We start from the raw sequence: 27,623 nt of genomic DNA, 5'->3' as shown, positions 1-27,623 counted from the left end.
GTTTGTGCCACGTCGTCATTTTAATACCAGGAAACTGACTGAAATGCTAACTAAAAATAGAATGATAAAATGTTCAAGTACAAGTGCTGTAAGGACTGGGCAGAAAGGCTTTTGCAGAGAAAGTCGTGGCTTAGTAATCTATCTAAAATTCCATCAGCATACTAAGTAAATGAGAGCTGAAGCAGGACTGGGTGATGTCATTTGTTTGGGGGTCCAAAAACCATTTGACAAAATCTTTCATGATTTTACCATTAAAGTTGCAGGCAATTAGAATAACGTCAGCTGAAGGGCATTTTGGCTGGAATTACAAAGCCTTAACTGAGATTAATTGCTTGAATTTCCCAATTGTCTTAGGTGAAATGCAATTATGAAAGCAATAGGCTGCCTCTTGCTTCAAGGTTTATCAAGAAAGTGGATGGCTGGTAAAAGGCCACCTAATGAGAGCTGCTGGTTCCCTCTCTGATCCCCTGGTAGGAGGTGTGCTCACTTGTGTCATAGGGGCTGGGAAGGATGCAAATGGGGAGAAACTGTTGCTCAGGCACAGAGCTCTCGAAGTTTCTTCTTCCACTCTAGTTTAGAAGGGGGTGGGTGATAAGGCAGAAAGAAACCTGATCTTTAAATGCAGATGAACCCTCACTGACAGCTGAAATAGATGACAGGTTAGAGGGGATGCTGTGTCACCTGGCCTATCTGCTGCCGGTATACCTGCCAGGAGATGGAGAGCTGTGAGTATGGTTTGAGCCCTTAGTTTTAACTAAGGAGTAGCAAATACAACATGGAAGCCTAATGAAGTCCCGCAGGGTGGGAGGGAGGTAAAGTTACCGCAGATGATGCTGTCAAACAAACTTTCTCTTAAGAGTTAAAGAAGAAATTATTTTAAAATGGACTTAACAGTGCTCTTTCTCACAGATGTGGTGAGCCTGTGGAAATTGCTACCTCTGTCTGGCTGAGCTTGAATGGAGTCAAAGCATATCTGTGAATAATAATGTACAGTTACAAATCCAAGTCTTTCTGAGACACAAGTAACTCATTTTAGGAGCATGGCATAGTGGGGAAAATTTTTTGTGGTGGGTGGCAGGACTAGATGATTGTAGAGGTCTTTTCAAACCTTAATGATTGTATGATTCTCCCATGCCTCTGAGTGGGATGTCTTTATACCATAAAATAACCTCTCAGAAATGGAAATTAGGAAGAAAATTTAATTCAGTCTTAATTCTTACAGTGTTTTTTTTTTTTTTTTTTTTGTATCTGGGTACTGATAGCAACCTTCAGAAATTAGCCTGAGGGAGCTACAGCTGAAGTTTTGTTCCATGAGGGAAATGATCAGTGTTTGTGGGATGGTATTTGCTTAGTGAGGTGTATATCCATTTCCCACAAGCCCACTATCAATTATCCCCATGAGCTGAATGTAAATGGTTAAAAAAAAAGAGTGTAGAGGACCAGCAAGACTGAGGTGCCTATCTGTGCCTGACTTGGTAATTCTAGCAGCATAGATTCCCATGTGCAAGGAGAGAGCAGTGCCTACAAGTGTGACATGCAAGGACCTGCCACTTGAGCCAGCTGGAAGAAAGGCCCAGGAATATGTATTGGTTATATGGTGCCACAATAGTGGGGAAATAATTTTTTTTAATCTGAATTATTTGTATCTTGCTTGTCTCCGAGTGAAGAACATATACCAGTTGCAGAATGTGGGTGGGAGTGAGGATCCTTTCCTGATAACACAATGATTGTTGTCCCTTGTCAACACCTTAAAGACCTATGATTTCCCTCTTGTCTGCTTAATGGGATGTAAAATCTTAGTTTCAGGTTCAGTAGTGTACGTCTACATAAAGGCAAAGCAGGGCTGGGGAGACTAGGTTTCATAGTTCCCTGGTAAATGGCTTGGTAAAAGTCCAGCAAGGCAGAGTTGATCAAGAGGTCTTCCAAATTTCTGAGTGGCACTAGCTTGGCCCAACACTGAACTCCAAAGGCAGTATTTTTGCTCTGAATGTGTGTCACATGAAAATGCCCAGACAGTCTTCTGCTGCTAGTTCAGATAATTCCATGGCAGTTTTGTAACCTTATTCTCTGGTTCCTAACTCCACATTCATTGCATAAAGGAGCCCAAGTTCCTGACCTGAAGGAAAGATGTTAGGCACTGACATTTCAGCTTCAGATGTAGCACAAAATTACTTTTTCTCTATTCCAGTAACTGAAGAATTACTTTCTCACCTTCCCAGTTAGCTAGCTGATTAACCTGAGTAACATTTTTTGGAATTATGTTCTAAATGTTGGTATGTTTATTCATAATGTAGCTCATTTTGCTGCCAAATGTTGCTAGGGATGTTTGGCAATGGTCTGGTTGTCTAGAAAAAACTTGATTTTTTTTCTTTAAATGAAAGAAAACAAGTATTTGTGAGTTTTAAATGAACACATACAAGTAGTAGAGTTTTTGCAACTGATCACATTGCAATGAAAGTCATGCTTGATAAGTGGTTGTTTTTATTTTTTTTCAACCAGTCCTAATTAGCCTATCAACAAGGACGAGCTAATTATCAGAATTCATTTCATCCTACAAAAGTAGGATAAGAAAATAAATTAGAAATGCCATTGAAATTAATGTAACAAGGGAATTTAATGGAGTAAAAGTCTGACTGACACAGAACACTTTATAATGTCAGTAAACCAGGAGCCTTGATAATTTTTTTTTTTTGAGATTTTGGATGTTTAACAACAGTATGAACTTTTATTACTTTTAGTATGTTGTGCTTAGACTTTTGCCAGAGAGTAAAGTTGATCTCTCAACTCAAGCTAAAATTATCTCCCACAGCACATAGTTTACCAGTAGCATACCTCACCACTAACTGCTGAATTAAAAGACAACTGCAGCGTGAACTATGCTCATAGATGAACATACTCAGACTGGATGTGTTATGACATTTCTGAATGTTTAGCCCTTGCATATATGATCTCAAAGTGTAGGTTTTACATAATTAGATGTAATCATTCTCTCTCTACCTGATACTTGCTGTTGCCAGTACTCTGCTATCTGTAGGACGTTAATGAGGATAACTTACCCTCAGCAGTAATTTATAACAGAACTTGGAACAAAAATGTCTGGATATGTGATTGAACTGTATTTGATAAGTAAAAAGCAATAACAACAGTGAAGTATATCAGTTATTGAACTGATTGAAATGATTCGTCATTAATTTGGATTTCAAGTGATGATAGCATCCATAAATGCAAGGTATATGCTGTACAGATCTAGATACAACAAAATGGAGCAGGATACCTGAAACCCTTTTCTCTGTGAACTTCAGCAGCTGCCGAAGCCCACAGTCCTGTAGAATAGTTTCCAAAACCACAGAAGTCTGATTTTTCATCTGGATATTCTGTCAGCTGGCTGCCTTCAGGTGTCCACTGTGATTTTTGCCCAGCTTCCACTCTGTCACTGACTTCAGGGATGTCTAGACCCTAAATCATTTAAAAATCTGCTAGGCACCTGGGTGCTTTTAGACATACGTATTTTCAAATGTTGTCCTTTACTATCTGTGTGTCTCAGCTCTTGCTGAAGACAAAGGTATATTTCCTGTTACCTTTCATAAAATTAGGCCATTGCTTTAAATATTCTGTAAAGATCAGAATTTTGACCTGAGTCCAGTACAACTCTAAGGTTGGATAAATGCCCTATGATGCAGAGAGACATATAGAAACACCTGAATTCAACCCTTTTACTTGAACATGCAAATACATCAAGATGCATGATTTTACCTACTTTTACAAGACAGACTGTGGGGAAAAGATCATCTGCTTGTTTCTTTCTTTCATTTCTAGAAAGCTAGAAAGTTTAACTTTCCAACTGTCAGTCCCTATGCATGGCAGTGATCTGCAAGATGAACAGAGATGAAATGGTTGATGTTATAAAAGTTAAAAAGCATGGGAAAAATATTTAGTAAAAAGAGTGAAATATTGCAAAAGAGTAAAAAATAAAACGAACAGGAATTGGTGGATGGACCAGTTAGTGAATAACAATTAGCTGGATGATCTTACTCAAAGAGTTACAGTCAATGACTTGATATCCAAGTAGAGGCCAGTGAGGAGTGGCGTTGGGACTGACTATTCAACAACTTTGTTGGTGAAGTGGATAGTGGGATTGAGTGCACACATTAGCAAGTTTGCTGACACCAAGCTGTGTAGTGCTGCCAACTTACTGGAAGGAAGGGATGCCATTCAGAAGGATTTTGTCAGGCCAAAGAGTTAGGCCTGTGTGATTCTCATAGTGTTCAGCATGGCCAACTGTAAGGTCCTGCACTTGAGTTGTGTCAGTCCCAAGCACAAATACAGTCTGGGTGCTGAATTAATTGTGAGTCTTTCTGAGGAGGACTCTATTGAGTAGCTCAGCGTGAACTGGTCAGGCACACTTGCAGCCCAGAAGGGCAACCATACCCTGGGCTGCATCAAAAGTTGGTCAGCAGGGAGAGGGAGGTGATTCCTCCCCTCTGCTCCTGTGAGACCCCACCCGTAGTACTGCATTCAGCTGTGGGGCCCCTAACATAAGAAGAACATAGTCCTGTTGGAGCAAATCCAGAGGAAGGCACAAAGATGCTCAGAGGGCAGGATCACCTCTCCAATGAAGAAATGCTGAGGGAGCTAGGCTTCTTCATCCTGGAGAAGAGGAATGCTCCCAGGGGACCTTATGGTGGCTTTCCAGTACCTAAATGGGAGCTTCAGGAAAAATGATGAGGGACAGTTTATCAGGGAATGTAATGATAGGACAAGAGGTAACAATTTTAAATTATATGAGAGAAGTTTAGGTTGTATATGAGGAAAACATCCTTCACCATGAGAGTGGTGAGGCCCTGGTACAGGCTGCTAAGAGAAGCTGTGGATACCCCATCCCTCCTGGAAGTGTTCAAGGCCAGGTCAGCAAACTCATCTAGATTCATAGATACATTAGGTTGGAAAGGACCTACAAGATCATCTAGTCCAACCATCCTCCTATCACCATCCCTACTCACTGAACTACTAAATCAAATCCCTTAGCACCTCATCTAAATGCTTCTTGAACAGCGCTAGGGATGGTGCCTCAACCAGCTCCCTAGGCAGGCCATTCCAGTGCCTGACCACTCTTTCAGAGAAAAAATGTTTCCTCAGGTCTAATCTAAATCTTCCCCGGCGCAACTTGTGGCCATTCCCTCTCGTCCTGTCATTATCTATCAGGGAGAAGAGGCCCACCCCCTCCTCACCACAACCCCCCTTCAGGAAGTGGTAGAGTGCAATAAGGTCTCCTCTGAGCCTCCTCTTCTCCAGACTAAACAATCCCAGCTCCCTCAGCCGCTCCTCATAAGACTTGTGCTCCAGACCCCTCCCCAGTTTTGTTGCCCTTCTCTGAACACGCTCCAGGGCCTCAGTCTAGAGGAAGGTGTACCTGCCCATGGCAGAATGCTTGGAGCTAGAAGAAAAGTCTTCAAGGTTCCCTAACGCAAACCAGTCTATGATTCTATAAAAAAAGCAGAACACACACAGTAATGTTCATTTTTAAAAGTATTGAATGATTCCTTTTTACATTCATGCTATATCAGGAAGAAAGAAATTCTGATGAGATAACTTCTCATGTAATCATGGGCCAAATTCCTACATTATGGTTTTTGTCCTTCAGATTTTATTTGGAGCTTCATTTAAGTACCAGGTGCCTGAGAAATTGTGTCTGAGAAATCAGTAGCTGTTGGCTCTTTATGGCTGAGGGAGAATCTCCAAGGTGATATTTAATTTATATGGCAGCTATCACCATAATGTCTAAACATTAACTGAGTCTTTCATAGTTTCATCCATAGAAGCAGCACTTTGTGGTAGAACTTGCATTCACTTTCTCTTTTGTTTGAGAGTTTTGATTGCTGGATTTGTTGTCTGTGAAAACATTAGTAGTTTCTAGTTCCTCTGTAGAAAAATGATTCAATGGATGCATATGCAACAGCAAAATACCCTGGCGAAGATTTCACCCAAGAAGTTCTGGCCCCTATCCATTTTAGATGAATGGTTTGTTTCCAGTAAATAAATGCAATCTGGAAGCCATCTGTCCTCCAAAAATGAGCCTTTATTAGCTCCTGGATCCAAGTGACTCTTTGATATTAGCAAAACACCACTTCTTGGTAAACTCCTTCAAGTAGTGAAGTCTTCCAATGTCTCGAATCTTGTAGATATAAGTGAGACATAGAAACCATAGGAAAAAAATGCAAGCAGAAAGGAAAGATATCTTGTTTGCACGTATACATGTATGGCAGCTTGAAGGCTGTCTGTCTGATTAGCATACCATGTGTGATCTGGTAGTATGTGGCACTGTTGGCTTAGCAATGTATGGCTGCTGTACCTTATAAGGTCTAATAGAGATGGACAGGTAACCACAGCTTACCTGAATGCGGTAGGATGAGGAGGTCAGGTTGGGCATATCTGTTCATAAGTATGATAGGGGAAAAATACCTCAGGCTTTGGAAACATGAATGCAAGGGAAGACCCTCACCAGGCTGCATTGCATGATGTGATGTGGTTGGAGCTCACAAGTGCCAGGGTCCAAGTATATCCACAGCATTGCTGCCCAAATCAGAGAATGGTAGTCACAGGAAACCCCTCAGGGAGAGTCACTCAGGATTTGCTGGCTCTTTTGCATGTATGCTTAAGGTGTGAGCAAGGCATTTAAAAAAAACCTAAGTAATATAAAATATAAACCAGGGTAGCATTTTATTCCTGAATGTTTTTTACTCTTGTTGTTGTTTGTACCTTAAAATATTTATCGCTGTGTTACCGTTTCCTCCAGTTTTGCTATGAAATCTATCTGTTGTGGAACAAAAAGTTCCAGTTGGACTCCCAGGTGCTGTTTTTTAGGGATCGAGGAAGGAGGAAACATATTTTGTCAGTCATTGGAGAGTAAGTTCTGGTGCTTGTGCTGACAGGTGCTGGCTCTTGGAAGAGAGCAGATGGCAGAGAGACATCCAGCTGATCTCATTAAACCTTGAGGCATCACAGTAACAATGAAGGAAATGTACTGAAGTCCAGCTCTGTCGCACTTGGAAGAATTTCTGCTAGGGTTGCTTGGAGCACTAGGGGGGAAAAAAGCACATTACTATTTATTTTATTCAGTTCTGTGTCTTTCCAGGTGTGTCAGTGAGGGGGCTAGCAACTATAATGCACACCCATCTGTGCCTTCTCCTTGGTTCAGAATGAGAAGGCTTTGTTGCCAATAACAGCTGGTAGAACTTCAGATGGGTGCAGGAGGTGGGAGTTAACAAGTTGCTAAACTATGCCATGCTGGATGAGAGGATGCTTTGAGCAGTGATCCATGGTTTAGATTTCATTCTCTGTTGATTTCTCCTTTCTCATCTCCTCTTTTTCCCTTCCACTTTCTCTTTCACCATATGTGGTCAAGAAGTTACTATCTCACTTCTTTTTCTGCATTATGAATGCAAGAGATTCAAACTATTTTTAAGAGTCTCATTTTCCAAGTGACACACTGTGAATGCTTGGAAAATGCTAATTATTGAATGATGAAAAGCATTTGCATAAATTATATGATTTTTTATCCCTAGGAATATCTAGCTTTTGTTCTAATCCTCTTTATTTTCTTTAAAGCTGCAAACCATTAGGCACTATATTTGGGTAGTGCATACAGAGAATGTACTTATAACCAAAATATAATGATTAAAACACCACTTACTAAACAAAACTTTAAGATTTTTTATATAAAAACCATTAGGATCACACACATGCACAAGTACCAATTCTCAATGTGGTAGGATAATGAGCAATCTAAGGCACACAGTAAAGTGCAGATAATGAGACTCCTACTTATTCACGTTTCATTAGCAGTATAAAGGATCTAAATCAGCTCTGTTGCTACTCATTCTGTAAAGCCTTGTCATCACTTTCGTTTTAAAAAGATCTTGGTTCGCTATAATTACTGTATAAAAGCCCTAGATATTGTTTCCAGCAGATCAGGTTTACTTTCCTGAACAAAAATGGGTTTGGACATCGTAATGAGCTACGTATCACCTAGTCAGGTTTATTCACCCCCCATAATGGCTCATCTTACCCTGAAGATAAAGGAATGGCTGGCTGACCTCATGCTTCAGAGTTCATGGGCAGGGAGCCACTTTTGGAGCATAGTTCACCTCCACCTCATAGCTACAGCAGCTGTAATCATCAGGCAAAATACAACCATTCAGACTGATATCTCCATGTCTCAGCAGTTCTTGGGAACAGGAAGGTCCCATGAAGTGCTGGGTATGGGAGGAAGAGGAGGTCTTCGCCTCCCTGAGATGTCACTCTGTATGCTGTGACACTTGCACCCTGCAGTATGCCTGTGATACCACTTCTGTGGACTGTGATGCACTGTGGGCCTGATCCAGAGTGGCTCAGTTGATGCCTTAAGTCCTTGCAGTGCAGCTCAGTTACAGGGATCCAGAGGCAGATAGAGGATCTCTTGATAGCACTCAGTGTTCAGGAAAAGTTTAGTTCAGCAAGGCTCCGTGTTAGGATGTCTCAGCAGCATCAAGTGCTACTGCCAGAAAAAAAACAGCGCCAATGGCTTGGTATGTCCTGGGAATTATCTAGCCAGGCCTCATGAATCTAACCCATGCTCCTTACCAACAAGAGAAAGCAGAATAATGCCTCATGTAAAGGAGTGATTATCACATCACGTACATTTTTAATTAATGAAGCACACAAGAGGTCAAGCACACAGTCATGAGCAGCATCGGGTGTTCAGTTCGTGCTGTGTGTATCTAGCATCTTTGAAGGTCCCTTCTAACTGCACTAATCTATTGTGTTTTGAGCTGACAAGAATCAAATATTGATCAGTGTGACCACTCAGAGCAGCATCCCTAGTGCCTTCTGTCAACTTTTATTAATTCCTTAATGGATTACAAACACATGCTACTATTTGGGACAATTAGGAAAAATTTCTTCTCCAAAAGAGTGGTGAGGAAATGGCACAAGTTGCTCAGGGAGGTGGTAGTGTCACCAACCATAGAGGTGTTCAAGAGCTGTGAAGATCTGTCACTGAGGGACATGGTTAGTGAGCACGGTGGGGATGGGCTGATGGTTGTACTAGGTGATAGTGGTTTCTTCCAAACATTGCGATTCTATGCATTATCTGTTGTGTAGCCCTTCTTGCCTTACTCCCTACACCTACATCAGCTGCTTAGATTAAAAAAAAAAAAAAAAAAGACATCCTAGTTTTATGTTTGCAAAGATTAAAGAAAATAACTTGCTCTGTCTCTGACATGCGTTTCCCATTTGCCCAGGGAAGGCACAGCCATTCTGGTTTTCCCATCCCAAAGAGAAAAAGTGGAAATAATCATAAAGTAATTAAACTCCAATATTTTGCGAATTGGATAGTTGCTGTGTGAGATGCTTTAAGGTTTTCAGTACATCACTGAAGAAATGAGTGATCTTTTGGTGAACGTACAAGCTCAGAAGCTAGGAGCTCCATCTCTTGCATAGGTGTTCTTATGATGCAGAACAGGATGTGTAGGGCCTTGAGTGATTACTATGTAAAGTATCGTAATATCAAATGCAGCAAATATCTGTACCCTTCTACTGAATAGTTCTACTGACCCCTGTCCTGACTCTTTTTACTGTGAGTATTATTGGTTTGTCCCAGAAGCATGTTCTTGCTAGCTCATGATTGCCTATCTTCACTTTCAGGCACTGTAATACTTACATAAATGTAACCTTATTGTTTCCATCCTTCATCAGACCCATACTTCTCAAGTCTTTTGAGTATAAAAATCTAGAGCAGACTCTTCTGAACACTGTCAGCCTGCCTGATATTTAATAATTTTATATACTTTGCTAGCTAGATGTGCTCTACTTAAAAACAGGATATCTCTTGCTTATTTTCATTCAGCGTGATAGCCAATTAATATTGGTTCACTGGTACTCTTCATCTTGAACCTGCAATTCATGATAGGCATGAATTATTAAGCTTCACTGTATCTATGTGAGAGACATACTTGAAGTGCAGCAACTTTACTTTTGCATGAAGGTCATTCAGAGCAGTGAGTGAAGGAGAGAATTGCCCACTGTCTTTGGGCAGATCTTTGGCCACTGAAATTCACTAAATTGATCAGTAGAACACTGATGAATTTTGTGTCACAATTCTTGGAAAATCGTGGCTGAATAATTGCTTTACAAAAAGAAGGAAACTTTAAAAAAATTATATAAGAACAACTTTGGTTGGTAATATAGCATTATTTAACCATCACATTATTAAGAAATAGGACATTCAGGGATTTTAATGGCATAATTTGGGAGAGGGAAAAGGTATTTTTCTTTACATTGCTACCAGTCCATTATTTTATTTATTTTTATTTTTATTTTTATTTTTATTTTTGTTTTTGTTTTATTTTATTTTGTTTTGCTTTGCTTTGTTTTGCTTTCCTTTGCTTTGACTTGATTAAGAATTCATCCTTGTATCACTGCATCTGGGTAAAGCATGGAAGTATTTGGGTCACGATCCTTACGACGTACCTTCTTAGGCTTAATTGACACTACCAAGACTGGTTGTATGGGCTGGCAGCTTTAGTCAAAGAACCTTTGGTAAAAATCCTGTTTATTCTTCAAAACATATTTGCAGTGAATTAAGCAAATGGTCAAGGTCCTCCTTACTAAAGGAAACAGACATGTTTCCTTTAATGTATGTCTTTAGAGAGATTAGCCTCTAAGAGCATTTAAAAGCCCATTATGAATATATTTTTTGGATACTGAAGAGCTATATCTAAATATTTCTATTTTTTTATCTCCAAGGAGGAAAACAGGAGCTTTTCCTCCTATCCTTTGCCATTTTCATAGATTCATAGATACATTAGGTTGGAAAGAACCTACAAGATCATCTAGCCCAACCATCCTCCTATCACCATCCCTACCCACTGAACTACTAAATCAAATCCCTTAGCACCTCATCTAAACACTTCCTGAACAGCGCTAGGGATGGTGCCTCAACCACCTCCCTAGGCAGGCCATTCCAGTGCCTGACCACTCTTTCAGAGAAAAAATGTTTCCTCAGGTCTAATCTAAATGTTCCCCGGCGCAACTTGTGGCCATTCCCTCTCGTCCTGTCATTATCTATCAGGGAGAAGAGGCCCACCCCCTCCTGACCACAATCCCCCTTCAGGAAGTGGTAGAGTGCAATAAGGTCTCCTCTGAGCCTCCTCTTCTCCAGACTAAACAATCCCAGCTCCCTCAGCCGCTCCTCATAAGACTTGTGCTCCAGACCCCTCCCCAGTTTTGTTGCCCTTCTCCGAACACGCTCCAGGGCCTCAATGTCCTTCTTGTAGTGAGGGGCCCAAAACTGAACACAGTACTCGAGGTGCGGCCGTACCAGAGCTCAGTACAGGGGGATGATCACCTCCCTGCTCCTGCTGGCTACACTATTTCTAATACAGGCCAGGATGCTGTTGGCCTTCTTGGCCACCTGGGCACATTGCCGGCTCATGTTAAGCCGAGCATCAACCAACACCCCCAGGTCCTTTTCCTCTCTACATTCTTCAAGCCATTCTGCCCCAAGCCTATAGCATTGCATGGGGTTATTGTGGCCAAAGTGCAGGACCCGGCACTTGGCCTTATTGAACATCATCCCACTGAGCTCAGCCCAGCTGTTCAGCCAATCCAAATCCCTCTGAAGGGCCTCCCTACCCTCAGGCAGATCGACACATCCTCCCAACTTTGTGTCATCTGCAAACTTACTGAGGGTACACTCAATCCCCTCGTCTAGGTCATCAATAAAGATATTAAACAAGATGGGTCCCAATACTGACCCTTGGGGGACACCGCTCATAGCAGGACGCCAGCTGGACTTAACTCCATTAACCACTACCCTCTGGGCACGGCCCTCCAGCCAGTTCTCCACCCAGAGAAGAGTGAACCTGTCCACACCACGGGCTGCCAGTTTCCCCAGGAGAATACTGTGGGAGACTGTGTCGAAGGCCTTGCTGAAGTCCAGGTAGACTACCTCAACAGCCTTTCCCTCATCTACCAGTCTGGTCACCCAGTCATAGAAGGAGATGAGGTTGGACAAGCACGACCTGCCCCTGGTGAACCCGTGCTGGCTGGGTCTGATCCCCTGGTTGCCATGCACGTGCTTGTGTGATCTCCCTCAAGATCATCTGCTCCATAACTTTCCCTGATACCGAGGTCAGGCTGACAGGCCTGTAGTTCCCCGGGTCTTCCTTACGGCCTTTCTTGTAGATGGGAGTCACATCGGCAAGCCTCCAATCTTGTGGGACCTCTCCAGATAACCAGGAATGCTGATAGATGGCAGAAAGTGGCTCGGCAATCACCTCTGCCAGCTCCCTCAGCACCCTTGGGTGGATCCCATCTGGTCCCATGGACTTGTGGCAGTTCAGATGGAGGAGCAGGTCTCTGACTGTCTCTGCTTGGATCACAGGGGGTGCATTATGTGCTCCGCCCCAGACTTCCAGGTCAGGGCAAAAAGTACCCTGAAGATAACTGCTGTGTCTATTAAAGACAGATGTGAAGAAGGCATTGAGAACCTCAGCCTTTTCCTTATCCTCTGTGGTTATGTTCCCTCCCGCATCAAGTAAAGGAGAGAAATTCTCCTTAGTTCTTCTCTTGCTGTTAATATATTTGTAAAAGAAATTTCTGTTCTCCTTTACTGCAGTAGCCAGTCTAAGTTCAAGCTGGGCTTTTGCATTTCTAACTTCCTGCCTGCAAATCTTGGCCAGTTCTCTGTAGTCTCTCCAAGTAGCCTGTCCCATCTTTCAGAAGACATAGACTCTCTTTTTCTCCCGGAGTCTCAACAAAAGTTCCCAACAAAGTTCCCATTTAATCCTGTAAACCTATGTAAAAACAGGTACAAAATTATTCTGGATCTACATGGGAGGATTTTTTTTTTCTTTCCCTTCTGCTTTGTACCAGTGATAATGGCTTCTCCAAATGTTGTCATTAGTAGATTTGTTCTGTATTCCTATCTTCATTGCCAAGTTTCAATCATGAAACAAATGTTTGCGTCCAATTAAATACAGAAAAAGAAGCTTGATTTTTGCAGTGCTGCCTCCATTGAGTTTATTACATCAGTGTTCGGCGCAGTTTCTGAGCAGCCTCCAATGGCAGCATGCCAGGTGAAGTTTTCTTCTTCCAAACTGCAGGCTGGCTGATCATGTTGGTACGGATGTGGCAAGGGGGTCTAAGATGGGAAAATGAAGCTGATCACTTCTGTTCCCCCTCTCTGGAAGCTCCTAGCCCTTCCATTCAGACTCAGATATTCATTCATTTTTCACACTCCAGGTCTGCATACTGCCAGTGTGTCTTATAACTGTATATGTCATGCTGAGATCAGATTGACTCATACAATACCAATATGCCTTGACTTCATGCATATCTATGCTGGAAAGTGATTTGAACAAATGTAGGAGTGGAATGTGTTGCAAATTATACTGATGATCCTGGGTATGCACTAAAAGCATTTCAGTGTGTTTTTCTGAGGCTTACTCTTTCCTGGTTCTGCACACTCAACACCTGCAGTGCTGCTTTCTGATCAGTTTTGTCCAAAACTGATCCAGCTTGTGCACTCAAGATGAAACTGTGGTATGAATTGCAATGCAGTAAGTGGAGATGACTGGGAAACACCCTTTAAAAGCACACATGTGATCCATGCTAAAACATTACAGCTCAATGCATTGACATGTGAAGAAATATCAAGAGGGAAAATTCTGGTCCAAGGGAAAGTAATAGCAAAAAAATGATGATGGCTTCAGAAGCCCAAGGATTTTGCTGAGGTCTCTCTTCAGAGGGAAGAAAGGAATAACTCAGGGCCAGGAATGCAAGGAAGAGTAAATGAGAAGACACTGAGATTTCTGCGAGGTAGGTGGATAACAACAGCAAAACCAAATGAAAGAGTTCCCAGGGTAATTTTACTTTTAATTGCTAGTTGGGCTTATAAAATAGATGTCGAAGAGAAATGATAACTTGTAAGCTAGGAAGCAGACTCTTTGGGAAGTTAACTTACCTATTCTTTTGTGCTCAGCAAGACACCATCAAAAAGAGGAGAGCTGATCCCCTGGATTTTGTGTCAATTTAGCCAGTGGATTTTAGAAATACTGTCTACACATGAGTTACAGTAATGACCAATGCTTGGCATTACTTGTATGCTTCTTAGTCCCTTAGGATTTTCAGAGAAATACAATTTCCAAATTATCTTCTCATGCCTCCCCTGGTTTCCAGGTGTCTCAGGAAGCAGAAAAACAGCAAGTCATTGTCATTTGTTTGGGTGCAGAAAGGATGTGTGGTGGTACCTACACCATGCCCACAAAATTCAGAATGAACCACCCCTACCGTCTGAAAAGTCTTCAGGAAATTAAAGCAAAAAAAGCAGCCAGTTATTTAAACAGATGTGCTTTACAGCTTCATAGCCTTTATAATCTGTTTAGAAACTTTTTACCAGACATAACATGTTTAATTTCCATACTAATGTCAGCTTTAGATAATATCTCTTCTGCTTGATGCCCTGAGATATTATTAATTGCTGTCTGAATGTTCATCTCTACTCAGCTTCATGGAGACAAGGCAATGTATCATTCAGAGATTTTCAATCAATTCACGTAAGTATGAACCAAATGTTATTGCAGGAAACCTCTCTAGCAGGCATGGGTGTGGGTTTAAAGTTTGGTTGCTGGAAAGATAGTAGGCAGTTGTCCCTTCTTTTACTGTGCAAGACTGAGTATGGCTCAGAATCTAGAGTAAATGTACATGCTCACTGTTATTCTGAGTGCTTACCTAGTTGGCAATTCATGTTAATTCACTGGTAGACAATGAATTAAAAAACATAATTTCCATTTTTACAATTTAAAGATGGTATCAGTACTTCTCTTCTTAGCTTATTCTAGCTATTACCTATTAATCTCTGCTTTTCCTAGTAAGTTATAATTGCTCTTTTCAAATCCTTACTTGCTTATCAGCAAATTTTAAAAAGTGAGTTATGCTAGCAAGATTAGATTCCAGCAAATTCTTTACTCTTACCTGCTTTCAATTCTACTTATTTTTTTTTCTTAACGATGGATTGATTATTATGCTTGCATACCTAGCTAAAGCTTCAAAGCCTGCTGTTTCCTTCTGAAGGAAATTACAAACAGAAGTATCCCAAACAATAAAGAAAATCGTTGTTTCGTATTCCATTTCTCTGACTTCACTTGATTTTTCTTGCTTGTGCTAAATAATGGCTTTGCCACCAAGGAGTAGGAAAAATGTTTTCTCAGTCTGAATGTATTTCTTTATTGTCATCTGATCACTCCATTTCTGAGATACTGAATTACATCTTAGCCTTAAATGGCACACTGATTAGAGTGCTCCTTTTTTGTTTGCAGTCAGCCTGTGTTTTGTTCCCTGAACTTCAAAGAGTTGGTTTTATTGTGTCCTGGCTTCTTCTGGGTCTGGATTTTGATCTTGCTGATAATGGTGTAAATAGGAAAAACTTGCTTGAAATTGCTGTGTCTTGTCAAGAAAAATAAGATCTGACTTGGATCTTATTAAAAGAACTGTATTTGCTCTGTGCCTCACTCTATTCTCCCAGATCTCCTTGAAGAGTGTCCATCTAGCATACAAACTGCCTGTGAGCACAAAAGCTTAGCTCTAAGTCTTATATTTTTCACACTTATAGCTTCTGCTTCTGGGCTTGCTCTCTCACCTTTCCACGCCTCTGCAGATTTTTCACTATCACTTCTAATTTGTCCCTTCATCAGAGATCTCTCTGTCCTGAGCTACTCAGCCCATTCTGCTGTCTGATTCTCTAGAAATGACTCTGAATTGCACCCATCCTTCTCTTGTAGTGCTGAGCCTTCCCTCTTACTGTGACTAATCAGGGCATTGTCTGTCACCTTACTGCACTCAACCACTTCCTGAAGGGGGGTTGTGGTCAGGAGGGGGTGGGCCTCTTCTCCCTGATAAATAATGACAGGATGAGAGGGAACGGCCACAAGTTGCGCCAGGGAAGATTTAGATTAGACCTGAGGAAACATTTTTTCTCTGAAAGAGTGGTCAGGCACTGGAATGGCCTGCCTAGGGAGCTGGTTGAGGCACCATCCCTAGCGCTGTTCAAGAAGCGTTTAGATGAGGTGCTAAGGGATTTGATTTAGTAGTTAGTGGGTAGGGATAGTGATAGAAGGATGGTTGGACTAGATGATCTTGTAGGTCCATTCCAACCTAATGTATCTATGAATCTATGTGAAAAGAAGGCTGGCAATCTGTGCTTCCCAGTGGGTCACAACAGTGGACAAATAATATTCCACAGGTAGTGAAAGACTTTCTACTCGTTCATTCTACTTTTATCTTTTTGATACCCTGCAGGAAGAAATGACACCAGGATTTTTGTGAAACTAAACAACCCTTGTTATGGTTCACAGGCAAGTGAGATAACTGTTCTGTCAAAGCCTTTATCTTGGTATTATTTTGTATTTGTGAACTTTGTGTCCATAAGCACCATATGACCAGCTTGCACTACAGGAATTAGGTACTTAGGTGATTTTGTTCTCCTGATCTGCTCCATGAGCAATTCCAACATGTAATGCACATAAATCTCTGGTGAGTTTGATGTGGCCTTAATTTTGGTCATTCTCAGAGCTCACTTTTGGTGAGACATTTTTTTATGTCTCTGGGTAAAAATGTAGTAATGGCTTTAAGTTACACTGGGGAGGTTCAGGTTGGATATTAAGAAAAATTTCTTCTTAGAACAATGAGGCACTGGCATAGGCTGGCCAGGGAGGTGGTGGAGTCACTGTCCCTGGAAGTGTTCAAGAGCCATGGAGATGTGGCACTGAGAGGCATGGGGGGGATGGGTTGATGGTTAGACTGGAGGATCTTAGTGGTTTTTTCCAACCTTAATGATTCTGCATTTCTCCTGTGAATCTTTACTTGTCATGATAATAACCAAATGGTCATATCCTAGAAAGAGCTCCACCACACTTTGTTACATAAACTCTAGTCTCAAAATTCTCCTCTCACCTCACAGTCCACCTGCTCAGTGCTCTCCAAGAGAACTGACTTCCTTCTGGCCAGTCACTGCAAGTGGTTGTGCAGAAAGTCCACATCAATAAACATTCTTTTTTTGTTGTTACTGTTGACTCTTAATGACATTTGACAGCTGAAAATGAGAAGTCTCCCTGAGACTAAGTAGTGAGAGGAAGAAACAGCTGAAAACTGTTAAGAGAAACTTGGCCAAGAACAATGTGGGACAAAGCATTTGTTTCCTGGAGATGCTTCTCTGATGAAAAAGTGTTACGAGAAAAAAAAATCCATCATCTATAGAGAATCAGAAATCATTCAGAGAAAATGGATTAATGCAATTTTTCTTATGCTTTTTTGAAAGAAGCAAGCAGTGGAAACATTTCATTATCTCCATGAGAGATTCAAACGCACTTATGCATGCTACAGGGATAATGGCATTTCCTGGGACCCTGAAGGTACTTGGCCTCATCCCATGCCTTCCTATCAGTGCAGGCTTTCAATTATCCAAGCACAAGGAAGAAGTTTGTTTAAATAAAAAGGAGTAGCATGAGGACAGTTCTGTGTAGTTTCATAGAGTGATATTTTGCAAGCCTTTCATTTATTAATGGCAATCAACTTTGACATTCAGCGGTCAGCCTCGTTAGGCAACACATGCTTGGGACATGCTTTGGCCTGGTAGAGCTGGAGGTGAGAGAGAGCTTTGAAAGGACTGTTGGCAAAACTGGTGTCTGAGTTTTGAAGTATGTATTCTGAATATTACCCAAGTGCAGCTTGAAATCTCAGAGTGAAAAGTACTGATCAATGGGACTGTATTTACAATTTTTCTGTTTTCATTTTCCTAGAAAAATGGCAGTAAAAGTCACAGAATCACAGAATGGTTTAGGTTGGAAAGGACCTTAAAGTCCACCCAGCCCCAACCCCTGCCATCAGCTGGTTGCCACCCACCAGATTAGGATGCCCAGGGCCCATCTAACCTGGCCTTGAGCACCTGCAGAGAAGCTCGTGGGAAACTCCAAGGGAAGTTCCAGTCTTACTGAAGGAAGTGGGGGTCCTCCCAGTGGCTTTATCTTCATGGCAGGATGGTATCTTCCTTAACATCAGTGGTGTGAAAGACTGTTGCTGTGGTCCCCCAGGATCTGCTTTAGACTTCTCCCCTCGTGGGAACTGAATGCCACAGAGAAGTGCACATCCTCCCACTGGCTGCAGAGGACCAGCTCAGGCTGGGCACCTAACATTGGAATGATGGATGGGTGAGGGACCCTGCTTTCACCAGTTGGGTCCAGATCTTCAGAACAAAGCAAACCAGGGGAACTTCTCAGATGAGAAAAACCTGTGCTATTAGGAAACTTCCAAACTCACATACCATCATTTGAAAATCCATTGATTTCCAGTCAGCATTATATGCATATAACACATCTGTTGTTGAAGAATTTTTCTTTAATAATCTCGTTTAGAATTGTTATACGACCTATGAAGCAGAAAATAATATTTCACCTCAATGAATTCACCCCAAATTCCATTGATATTAGGACCTTCTCCACATGATCATTTGCCTCACTGTGAGCCAATCTCTGATGATACTGATTGTTTTTTTGACTGGGAAGCAAAACATAAATCAGAGAAAATTCTAAAAGGAATTAATGTTTGAATTTGCTGGAGAAGTGGGGAGGATTTTCCATGCTTACGTGTGTTGTCAGACTAGCTTGACACTGAGCACCCTTCCCTCCAAAAACAACAACAACAACAACAAAACTACATCAAAAACCGAACTAATACCACTGCACTATTTTCATTTGTTTGACATCTCAGCCATAAACTGAACAGATGAGAAGAGACCATAATCCTGACCTCCCACAGCAGCAGCGGAGGAGTCAGGTAGGGTCAGTGCACAGTGGGATTTTTTATAAGGATAAAATCACCTGGAGTTTTCTACACAAAGCTGTGAAAGGTGTATGTGAGGGGATATTGGTTTGCTCTATGCAAAGCTTTTGCCCATATTCTTTTACCTGACACTGACCAACACAATGATTCAGTAAGACTTGGGTGATCAGAGGGCAAATTGCTCAGACTTATGTGAAGCAGAAATATGAATTCCACTGATTTCTGACAACGATTTGGTTCTAAGTGTGCAATCCCTACAATATGAGAGGAGTACAGTGTGACTGTTCACATCTGAACATTTCCTCAGTCATTCTGAGTTCCCTTCAGAAAACTGTAGAGGAAAAGCCATTTTTTTAGTGTGATAATAATGTGATGTATTTGAGGATCTTCCCTTCTAAGAGAGGCCACTCCAAATGAATGACTTCTATTGCTGATTAAAGCCTCCCTATGGCTAACTGAGATATAGAGATCTATATGTGGTCACGTTCAGATGATGGACTCCTAAATACCTTGTATTTTTTTTAAAATGGTGACTGAATAACCTGAGGGACATAGCAATATTTGGGACATCTGGTTTGAGGATGAAAGGGGGAAGAATTTTCCATAGCTGTTCCTAACCATATGTATCCTATGCATAGTATCCTTCCTTGGCTTTCTAATTTGCAACAACTCCAGACTCCTAACAGGAAGTCTTTAGTAAAGGAAATGAAGTAGTCATAAGCTGTGGAAATTACAGAAGTAGAGTAATATCTTTTCCAGCTCCCTTTGTTGCCTTATATCACTTTCTCTGCTATCACTGCAGAGATCATAGAATCACATAATCATTTGGGTTGGAAGGAGGCCTTAAAGGCCATCTGATCCAACTCCCCTACAATGAACAGGGACACCATAGCTCCATCAGGTGCCCAGAGCCCCATCCAGCCTGACCTTGGGTGTCTGCAGGAATGGACATCCACCACCTCTCTGGGCAACCTGTGGGAATCCCTCATCACCATTATCATAAAAAACTTATATCCAGTCTAGATTTCCCCTTTTTTACTTTGAAACCATTTCCCTTTTTCCTGTCACAATAGACTCTGTGAAAGAATTTGTTCCTTTCCTTCTTATTACCCCTCCTTTAGATACTGGTGCTGCCCTTTCTTAAAGACACAGCTTTAATGCACTAATGAAGAGGATTTCAAGCACATTATTTTTCTTACAGCGTGCATCCAGAGTAATCTTGGTGAGGAAAGCAGCTGTGGTGGGATTTCCTATGCCATCACCAGTGCTGCCATAAGCACAGGCTTCATCTCTTTGGCTGTCTGCATCCAAAATACACACATCCATCTGTGTTGTAGTCTGAGAACCAAGCTCTGTGCTCAGTAGTGAGATCTCAAGATCTTTGTGGTCTCTGAATTCATGAGGCAGCATAGTCTAAATGCAGCGAGGTGATTTTAGGAGCCATTTCATCTTCATTTCCTACTGGATCTCCTCTGACTTAGTGTCTGTGAGACTCTTCTCTGCTTATCTGTCCAGTAAGAACCAGATTTCCTGATCTGCAGTTACAGGACTAAGAAATGACTTTCTCTGAAACTGTTTGTTTTTCTGCTGTCTGTATGTGAGCCAACAACAGACCTGCAATCCTCATTTATGTATCTGAACACCATGCTGTATAAACTCAGACCTGACTTCTTTTGTTACAATTCCACCTCTAAGGAACAGAAGATTTTGCTGTGCTACAGTGCTAATTCTGCAGCACTTCTTTTCAGAGGAGATGAAAGGAGAACGACAGTGATCAGAAAATTAAAAAGGAAGGCAAGTTGCTAACAGCAGAAAAACAACTTGCCCTCTGCACCTGGGGTTATCAGCATGCTCCTGTCCTCCCTATCCTTCCTGGACCAGGGAGCAGTTCCCTCCCCCCCTCTGCTATATTTTCTTTATTGTTATTTTTTTTTCCCCAGGAGGGCTATGGATATCAAACCAAGTAAGAAAAGGAAGAGATCTAACAAAATGATGAAAAGGAAGAGTGCTAACAAAATGATGAAGAGGCACTGGCAACAGTCAAAGGGTGGGAGAGAAAGCGTGGGTGTGAATGCTGGAATGATGAAAAGGGCAAACTTGCCTTTTGGAAACAGGACAGTGCTGATAAATAGCCCTGTGTAAGAACGTGGTGAGAAAAGGAAAGAACAGTGTGGAGATGGATAGCACAGATCAAATGCAGAAGGAAATCAATGCAAATGAAGAATGAATATGGAGAGTAAGGAAAGAAAACTGAGTTTGGATAAGCTAATTTTATTTATACTCTTTTTAAATATAAAGAAGCCTTTCCCGGGAGACATTGTACATCACAGCTGAAAACAAAAAAACAAAAAGTGATGTTGATCAGATAAAGATGACAACTCCCATTGCTTGCTTTCAATCCTCAGGACAAACATATGCAAACAGCTGTAAGCCTGGAAATCCTGCTGCAGAAATCCACTCCTGCCAGAAGCCCTGCAGGTGCAGCAAGGAGACTGCAGCACCAATAAACAACTCTGCCAGGCCTGCAGGCATGTGTCCTCCTCCATCTTGTGCCATTCTCTCCTAATCCAGTTAGTCCAATAGAAATGGTTCATGGAGAAGATACAAACAAAAGAAATCCTTTCTTTAAAAGAAAGCAATGGTTTATGGATGAATGTGTTTATCCTAGTTCCCCAGCTCTTTCCTCCTCCAACCCTATTATACTGTTGCTTTTCCCTTGAATTAATCTTAAACTGCTGCTACATTTATTTTCAAACATTGATATGAAGCATCCTGCCTCTATCACAGTTGCTTAGTTTATACTTTTCCTAGGACCTTTTGAATTAGCCTGAGCAGGTCCAGCTGGGGCTTAGCAGCAATTACTCTGAGTGAAGGAGTGATTGCTTCCCCAATCTGCCATCAAACCAAATCAAGCTGGGCAGGGGGAAGAGAGGCTATTTTCTCATCAGGTAACAGTGGTTGGCTGAAGATAAGTGGAAACAATCAAAACTAAGCTTTAGCTTTTCTGCTTCCTGAACAGAAAATGGCCTTTCCTACCAATGCCTGTTAAGTTGCAGAAGTTCTGCTCCATCTCCTTACATACTTGCTTCACAGAGACTTTGGGCATCTGCACATTCCATGAATAAGGGAAAATACGTCAGGGAAGGGAGAGGGAAGTGATACTCATTTCCAGAAAATTCCAAAAAGGGGCAGAATTTGCAACCATTGGTAAGATGGTTTAGCAAAGAGGAAAATCAAATACTACCCCTAAAAGTAAGCAAGACAAGTTTAGAAGCACAACTTCATAATTAAAAGGCCCTGATCTTGCCAGCTGCTCCCTATTAAGTGATATTTAGCTTGAGAAAAGCTGAAGAAAGCCTAGGATAGGAGGATAAGCTAATCCATTGGGCATACACAATCAGCAGAAGATGAGCTTCTCTGAGGTATGTCCCTATAGCCGTTCTTATGGTGTCAAGCTGATGGTCTTGGGGGTACTGCCTAGTGGAAATGTGCTAAAGTGACTGTTGTTCTTGTTTGGGGTAAGAAGAATTCAGCATAGGCTGGAAAGGATGTTGCTAGCTTTGCACAGTGAAGTAGATTCCCTGTAGCTCTGAGCAGAGACTGCACTCTATTGATGGCACTCTGGCTAGCTTGGAAGATGTTGGCTAGGGCATGTCACCATCCAGATTCCGTTGACTTCAGTGTGTGGTCATTCTTGTGGCATATTAAATAGTATGTATTCCAGGAATTATAAAGCAGTCCCACCAAAGGCTAGTGTTACTCACTAGATCCTCCCCTTCTTCACGTTTTACCAGTGTGCTTAAGAGAGTATCTCTGTACCTTTTGACTTTGGTTAGTGAGAAGATATTGGAAAGAGTGCAACTCCCAACTATAATTGCTTTTTGATGTGACTGAGTAAGGCCTTGCCCAAACAATGGGAAGCTCAGATTTGTTGTGATAAGGATGTGAGCATATTGATAAGGTCCTTGAACTTGGCTTTGGTCTTGTCTCTCATAGTAGGCGTGCATTATAGTTAAGTTGCTGTTAAGATTCTTCCACATTGAGTTGGAGGCTTGGGTCCTGGATTTGGGCAGGTGTGCTCAGCATAGACAAGACACACAGGGAGGATGGTCTGTAGGTCGTTGTGAAATAAAGTGTGAAATCAAGCAAGTGCTAGCACTAAGGCTGGTACAAGACTGCTATTCTGGAATTTCCAGATGCTCATTTTGTGGGACAGAATCATCTGAAAATATCCTCACATTCTGTGCTGTTGCCATATCAATGCAGGTGGGAAGTTCTCTGCTGTTTAGCTTCATAGCTCAGCATATCAGGTGATGGTGCAGGCTATGCAGACCAGGGAGATAGATATATAAAAAAGAAAAAAAGAGAATGAAACAAAGCTTTTTTTTCTTTTTTTCTCCCACTCACGAAAGAGGATTCTTTTCCTGGCTTAGCTGCAGTTATCGCCTTTGCTTTCCACCATCCCTTGTGCATTGTGCCCTTCCCTGTAAGAAGCCATAAAGACAAGCAGCGAATGCTGTCTTATAATTTCATGAACCATAGATGTTCTTGTATCCATCCATTCCTTTGGACTAGGCTGTAAATATTCTGTATTTGAGCCATGTTTCTTCAATTTCTTATGGTCCCTCTGGTCTTTATTTTGGTCCTTCAGTGAGGATGAGCAGCAAGCCCTTCTGGTACAGCTGGTTTTGCTGCACAAAACTTCTTTGTGATAGTCTCTACTTTCACATCGTTGTAATATGTGTTGTTTATCTGACTTTTCTCCAAGCTGTGATTTGTCCTGTGTTCTTTTGGTTTGCTGGTTTGTGTGTGAAGACAAAGGGCTGTGTACATTCTTCTACATACCAATTATATATACAATAAACAATATCACTGTTTTTCTGACTGCAAATGGTTGGATAGGAGACTTCCTTAAAGATTGCCTCAGCAAACTCTCAGTGTGGCCTGTGGTGACACTGCATAAGATGCAGACAACGTAATGAGCTCTAACAGTGTTGCTGCAGCTTCCGCTGTTGCAATTAGATATTTTCAGCCTGTTATTCACTGTAAATGAGGTGAGCTTGGTGTGGATGAGAATCAAGTAAGCCTAACTGCTAATTGGTTCACATAAGTGCACCAAGTTCTTATCATATAGACTGTAATTACCACTTAGGAGGAACTAAAGCTGCTGACAGTGAATCTAATAGCCTGAAGACTGATAACTGTGGATGTGGATATAGTTAGATATTACGAATGTTGGCCTCAGAGGTGATACTGAGAGCTGAAATGCAAAGCCCTGAGTTTTTGCAGACTGTGGTGATGTCTGTGATATGAGATTGGAAATGAAGGAATGAGTTCAAAGCTCCTGCAGGTAGGTGGCAATTGATATGTGATTACTAGTTTCAGTATCCTAAATTACAACCTATGGAAATATCAGTTTTGTAGGGCCTGCTTTTGCTGGTACGTTGGAATGGTTTGTATCTGACTCCTGAGGCACTCACAGGCACCTCCAAACCAAACTCTTGTGCCTCCATAGATAAACTAACAAGTTCACTTACTTAAATCTTCTCCTGCTGTATCTCTTTTTTTTTTTTTTTTTTTTGACAAAGGTTATTTTAAATGTAGGACTTATTAAAATCATTGAATCATTAAGGCTGGTAAAGGCTGCTAAGATCATGTAGTCCAACTGTCAACCTATTACCCCATAAAATGCAGTGGGGGCACTCCCTTCCCTTTCTTTTCTCCTAGAGGTGTTACGTAAATTGTCTGACAGTACTTTTTTTATGCTCAGTTTCTCTTCTTACATTGGTTCAATTTTTTCACCACTTCTATCCATAGATTGCTGCACTATTCAGCAACTGTTGCATTTCACTCCAGGTGGTTGCAACAAGTTTTTGAAAGCCTACACCAAAAGTATTTGTGCTTCAGTGAACTTGATTGCTGTTCAAACATCAACCAACCATGTTGTTTGTTTTAAGACACTATTGTTAGCATTACACCATTAGCTACAGATTTGCTTGTTACCTTCTCAGAAATCTGAACAGTCATCAAGGAGAGGTCATGAACTCTGGAGAAATACATCATCTTCCGATAGAATAGGGAGAAAAACTGGTCTGTCCCGGAAACCCACAGTACCCTAGGTGATGTCAGTAATGGAGAAAGTCATAGAATCACAGAGTAGTTGGGTTGGAAGGGTCTTCCCAGCCCACCCACCCCATCCCCTGCCACGGGCTGGCTGCCCCTCACCAACTCAAGGCTGCCCAGGGCTCACTCAACCCAGCCTTGAGTGCCTGCAGGGATGGGGCACCATAGCTCTCTGGGCAAAGTCCCTCCTCTACTTAATCTTTTTATGTTATAACTGAAATATGATAACTTTCAAGAAACTGGAAAAACAAAGGAAAAAAAATACTTTTCATAACAAAATTTATTATCTACAATGCAAAACAGAGAGCATCCTGGTTCTATCAGTATCCATGTCATGACACCATGTGACAGGCTGTTGGATGTACAGAGACAGTGTGCTGCAGAACTATATTTCCTAGATTCAAATTCTTTAGCAGCCTCATGTGAGTTCTGATACTCCAAGAGGAAGATACACTGAGATGTGCTACATTTCCCAAAGGCCTTCATGTCATCTATGATTCTGGGTGATAGGGATGATGCTTCTTCTGCTTTGCAGCAGCATGGTTGTAGCCTTCCTCTCTCTCCCGTTTGGGCTATAAATTATAGTTCTCTTTCTTACTATTATCTTACATTCTTTTACCATTTGTAGTAAATCTGTTATCTCTCCTTACCTTAATTTGGCTGTTTTTCTTCCCTTCTCCCTTAAAGGAGAGAAAGGGGCCCCCTTGCCCTGCTGTGCTTGAAACTGCAGCAGAGAGAATGAGGGAAAATGGGAAAAGGAAACAAAGGGAATTGATAAGGAGATAAGGAAAATATCCTGTCTTAAAAAACAAGAAGAAAGGTAGGAAGGAGTAAGCTGTCTTTGTTCCTTCGCTATACCAAAAATAATGCAAGATAGTAAACCTGACTGAAAAATGCAGCAACGCTTTCCATTAAAGCTATTTTTGTTAGAACTTATTTTTCTGTAAATCCTGCTGACCTGACCTATGTAAATGATGAGTGGTAGAAAACCAGAAAGGCTTCTCCCCATCCCACTAAAGTACTGTGTAACACGCTGAATATTTTGCAAAGCAATAGAGATGGGGATGTCAGTGTGGTAATATGCTTCATCCAGGTGGGTGTACATAAACATCATTATATTGCAGCCATCGTTGGAGTAATCATACGTGTTGTGATTCTGCTCTGGACATGTTCATACGCTGCAGCTCTTTGTAATATTTGGGATTGTGTTAAGTGGTGGGACGCACGTTCATCACACGTTGTTTGTTCTATTATTTTCCAAGGCAAGACAATTAGATGTAGGAGGTTTTGCACGTGCATGTTACATACATAACAAGAGGCTGTTGGAAAGCCTTTTACAGGCTCAGCTGAGTGATTAGAGTTTCCTTTTTGCTTCTTTCTAGCAAATATTGAAGACTAAATGAAGTTATGTTGCAGTTTGAGCTACAGAGCAAAAATAACTGTGCTGTAGACGCTGTTGAAAGACATCCCTAGTTAACTACAATAAAGCACCTGCATAAATCTATCCAGGTTATCTACTGAGGTACTGTGCAGTCTTCAAAAGAAATTTGTTACAGTCTTTCAGCATCACTTTATTTGGGCTGTCTCTATACTTTACAGTCTTGCAGTTTTTCCTCTGCTGTTGTGTACATCAGTGTAAACTGCTACACCATGGAGCACCTGAAATGATAGTGCCATGAATAAATTAACAAAGTTTTCAGGAAAAAGGCATAAGGAGAGGTTTTTACAACAAGCTTGTACTACACTTACAAAAAATACCATAGAACATGGTATGGCTGGATATGATGGGGTGCTGGTAGTGTAGCCAGCAAGCCCAGTTTGGATCTGTTTTTGTTTTTCTGGGGGGTTGAGAGATGGGTACAAAATGTGTGTCACAAAGATAGCTTGGCCTGGCAACATGTAGTGCCATAATACAGGCCCATGCTAGGCATGTCACTCTTATGTGCAAGACATTTCTTCTTACCCCTCAAACTTTGTCAAACATGAAAAATTTAGAGCCAAGTCCAAATTAAAGAAATTTGTTTTGTTTCTATGCAGGCACAGATTTCATCCTCTCAAAAGAAATGTAAAATAAACAAAACCTCAGTTTGGAAATATATAGTCTGTGTGTCTTAAGAACCCTTCTTCTCTTTAGGACTGAATGCTACACTCACCCTTTTCTTTCATTTCCTTCTGAGCATGTCTTTGTAACAGTCTGAATGAGACGGTGTTCTCAATTTGCCAAATATCCTAACTGTTTACCCAACTTTGACTTCAGTAGAACACCCATTTTATATGACACTGACTTTGCTGCATTTCTGTGCATTTACAAAATTAAATAACACAGTATGGAAATTTCAAAGTTTCTTGCTTTAAGACTTCTCCCTAGAACTCTGTTTCTGAGTAAAATGGGTGGTATGAGTCCAAATGTTATATCTGATCTTTTCAGCTCATCTGAATAGTTCACTTTAACTTTCTGTTCTGCAGCATTTAAAGGATTTTTACAGTTCAAGGAAACCCAGTCCCTCCCTCCCCCCCCCTTTTTTTTTAATCTTTATACAACAGTGGAAATAAATTGTACAAGTCAGATCAATAAGAGGGGATTTTGAAGAAGGGTGAAAATAAATGTCATACTTCATAATTTATTT

General features: G+C 41.3%; 2 protein-coding genes across 2 annotated transcripts in view; one reads left to right on the top strand and one right to left on the bottom strand.

Moving 5' to 3' along the window:
• RRM2 (ribonucleotide reductase regulatory subunit M2) overlaps nucleotides 1–19,233 on the top strand; it is a 146,952-nt gene extending 127,719 nt beyond the window's left edge. The window contains exon 11 of the mRNA XM_065730733.1: nucleotides 19,219–19,233. The gene's annotated coding sequence lies outside the window, so the exon portion shown is untranslated. The remainder of the gene's footprint in view (nucleotides 1–19,218) is intronic.
• Nucleotides 1–27,623, bottom strand: part of NOL10 (nucleolar protein 10) — a 450,419-nt gene that overhangs the window by 189,538 nt on the left and 233,258 nt on the right. The gene's annotated exons all lie outside the window — the stretch shown is intronic.

Source organism: Cyrtonyx montezumae, unplaced genomic scaffold (assembly GCF_038088225.1).
Source record: "Cyrtonyx montezumae isolate F1298 unplaced genomic scaffold, pur_monq_1.0 scaffold_13, whole genome shotgun sequence".
Lineage (NCBI taxonomy): Eukaryota > Metazoa > Chordata > Aves > Galliformes > Odontophoridae > Cyrtonyx > Cyrtonyx montezumae.
Note: the sequence above shows the minus strand (reverse complement) of the source record. Positions and strands in the feature narration are given on the sequence as shown.